The sequence below is a fragment of the Colobus angolensis genome, unplaced genomic scaffold (assembly GCF_000951035.1).
Source record: "Colobus angolensis palliatus isolate OR3802 unplaced genomic scaffold, Cang.pa_1.0 Scaffold294, whole genome shotgun sequence".
NCBI lineage: Eukaryota > Metazoa > Chordata > Mammalia > Primates > Cercopithecidae > Colobus > Colobus angolensis.
In genome coordinates this window covers 1,719,168-1,722,632 of record NW_012116199.1, presented here as the reverse complement: position 1 = coordinate 1,722,632, position 3,465 = coordinate 1,719,168, and the positions used below count along the sequence as shown (strand labels likewise).

General features: G+C 40.6%; 1 protein-coding gene across 1 annotated transcript in view; it reads left to right on the top strand.

Annotated features, from left to right (window-relative positions):
* The window catches only part of FAM189A1 (family with sequence similarity 189, member A1), a 251,507-nt gene that overhangs the window by 132,630 nt on the left and 115,412 nt on the right, over window positions 1-3,465 (top strand). The window lies entirely within an intron of this gene.

The following is a 3,465-nucleotide window of genomic DNA, read 5'->3' as shown; positions in this document are numbered from 1 at the left end:
CTCAGCCTCCCAAGTAGCTGGGACTACAGACGCCCGCCACCACGCCCGGCTAGTTTTTTGTATTTTTTAGTAGAGACGGGGTTTCACTGTGTTAGACAGGATGGTCTCGATCTCCTGACCTCGTGATCCGCCCGTCTCGGCCTCCCAAAGTGCTGAGATTACAGGCTTGAGCCACCACGCCCGGCCGGTCTCCTCTATTTCTTACCGCTTTCCCTACCTCCACAGATACATAGAAAGACCATCACATACCACAGATGTGTGCTCTCACATACCTCTGTTTGGTTGATGGTACCACGAAATCATCAATATTTACCTCACTTGAGAGCTTGATCCTAGGTATCTCTCTGCCTTGGCTCATACACGGCCAGAAATCTCAGAGCTACAAACCAGTGTGTTCACTTGCTTGGGGGCAATGCATGCAGTGCAAACAGTACTGGATTTGAAGTCAGCAATCCAGGATCAAAACCGTGCTTCACCACCTCCTGGTTATGTGACTTAGGACAAGAAACCCTCTCTCTCAGCCTTGCTTCCCTTTCCTGTTGATATGGTTTGGATCTGTGTCCCTGCCCAAATCTCATGTTCAGTTGTAATCCCCAGTGTTGGAGGTGGAGACTGCTGGGAGGTGATTGGATCACGGAGGCAGATCTCATGAGTGGTTAGCACCATCCCTCGGTGCCGCCCTCATGATAGTGAGGGAATGAGTTCTCACGAGAACTGGTTGTTTAAAAGCATGGGGCACCTCCCTTCCTTGCTTTCTCTCTTGCTCCTGCTCTGGCCAGGTGACTTTCCGGCTCCCCCTTCGCCTTCCACCGTGATTGTAAGTTTCCTGAAACCTCCCCAGAAGTCAAGCAGATGCTGGCATCATGCTTCCTGTACAGCCTGCATGAGCCACTTAAACCTCATTATAAATTACCCAGTCTCAGATATTTCATTCTAGCAATGCGAGAACAGACTAATCCTTGTTTGGTGTGGACATGACCTACCCTGAATTCTTCATAGAATGTTGCAAAACCGATGCAACACATAAAAAGTATACCCCTTTCATAGAATAAAAATTAGACATTTACTATAGAAATTCAAAAAACGAAACGCTTCATAATCCTACCACCCAGTTGATTATGTCCTTCCAGTCTTTTCTGTGCATAATGTGTATGTATATGGATGTATGTGTATGCATGTATGTATATATATTTAATGTATTTAAATGTGCTGTCTACTTCATGCTGCCTATGATTTCTTTTTTAACTGATCACATTGTCCTATGTTTTATTTATTTATTTTTTGAGATGAAGTCTTGCTCTGTTGCCCAGGCTGGAGTGCAGTGGCACAATCTCAGCTCACTGCAATCTCTGCCTCCCAGGTTCAAGCGATTCTTCTGCCTCAGCCTCTGAAGTGACTGGGACTACAGGCATGGGCCACCAATGCTCGGTTAACTTTTGTATTTTTAGTAGAGACAAGGTTTCACTATGTTGGCCAGACTGGTCTCAAACTCCTGACCTCAGGTGATCCGCCTGCCTTGGCCTCCCAAATTGTTGGGATTACAAGTGTGAGCCACCACGCCCGGCCTGTTCCATGTTTTAAAATATTCTACAATTTTATTGGTAGTGACTTCTCTATATGTATGAATATAACATTGTTTAACCAGATCTCTGCTTTTTGTAATTAGAGAGATGACCATCATTCTTATATAAATCAAAACCTTTTTACAGCTCCTAAAAGTAGATATACATGATAAAAATAAATGTATCTTTAGAGTATTTGATGCATATTGACATAGTGCCTTTTAGGAAAGTTTACCCATTTATATTCCCAATATATGAGAATGCTCTTCTTCCTATGCCTTTGCCAGCACTGAAAGTTGTTATTCTTTTTAACCCGTGCTAATTTGAAAGATATAAGATGACTTCATTGTTTAATTTGAGTTTCTTTGAATACTAGTAAGATTAAACTTTTTATTCATTTATAATTGCATATACAGAAGCTTATATATATTTATACATATATGTAATTATGTCACATATTTATGTTTATGCACCATTTATATTTTATTTTCTTCTGTGTTTTGTCTGTATGTATTCTGTACTCAGTTTTAGATTTAAATATTTATCTTAATGATTTATTAGAGCTCTTTATATATTATGGCTTTGAATCCTTTGACTTATATTGGGCAAATATATTCCCTGGATTGTCATTTGCCTTTTAATTTTTGTCAGAGAAATAGAAAACGCCTTAATTTTTATATATTCAAATTTACCAATATTTCTCTTTGTAATCTTACCTTAGAATCATGCTTAAAAAGATTTTCTCCTTTCCAAGATTATGCTACCCCAATAACTTCCTGGTTATGGTGTGCTTTTTTTTTTTTATAGTTAACTCTTTAGTATTTTGCAATCTACTTGATGAATTGGACTTTTTCTCTCTAAATAGTTTAGTATTTTCTTGAAACCATTTTCTGAATACTCTAATATTTCCCTGCTGATTTGAAATGTCACCCAAACCATTAAGGGTCATTTGCAGCAAGTCACAATTACTAAGAAAGCCACAGGCCGTTTATTGTGAGGATAGTGGGGCCTATGAATCACCAAGGAGGCTAGAGATCAGGCTTGGAAACTGGCTGGTTCTAAGGAAGCTGCTTCTGTTCACTCAGAAATCTAACTCAGACTGGGGCCTACAGCGGGAACCCTGAACTTACCAGGGTACAGTTCTGCAGGAGTGGACAATTCCTGTGGTTCTTAACCTCTGGGTCTGTTTGCTTTAGAGTCAAAGACCTGGGAGGGAGTGTTTAATTGGACACAGCAGGATGATAATTTGCTTAACTGTCCTACCAGACTGAATTCAGTCACACATGGGCTACTTTTTTTTTTTTTTTTTTTTTTACAGACATAGGCTACTGACGGGGGATTCAAGATGTAATACCCGAAACAAAGTTAGCTGCCTAATAGCAGAGTTGGGGGAGGAGGGAAGCTGGACATGTATGCTGGGTGGGGAAGAAACAACCAATATCAACTCTTTTTTAAAAAATTATTATTATACTTTAAGTTCTAGGGTACATGTGCACAATGTGCAGATTTGTTACATATGTATACATGTGCCATGTTGGTGTGCTGCACCCATTAACTCGTCATTTATATTATGTATCTCTCCTAATGCTATCCCTCCCCACTCCCCGCTCCCCACAGTAGGCCCTGGTGTGTGATGTTCCCCTTCCTGTGTCCAAGTGATCTCATTGTTCAATTCCCACCTATGAGTAAGAACATGCGGTGTTTGGTTTTCTGTTCTTGTGATAGTTTGCTGAGAATGATGGTTTCCAGCTACATCCATGTCCCTACAAAGGGCACGAACTCATCCTTTTTTATGGCTGCATAGTATTCCATGGTGTATATGTACCACATTTTCTTAATCCAGTCTGTCACTGATGGACACCTGGGTTGATTCCAAGTCTTTGCTATTGTGAATAGTGCCGCA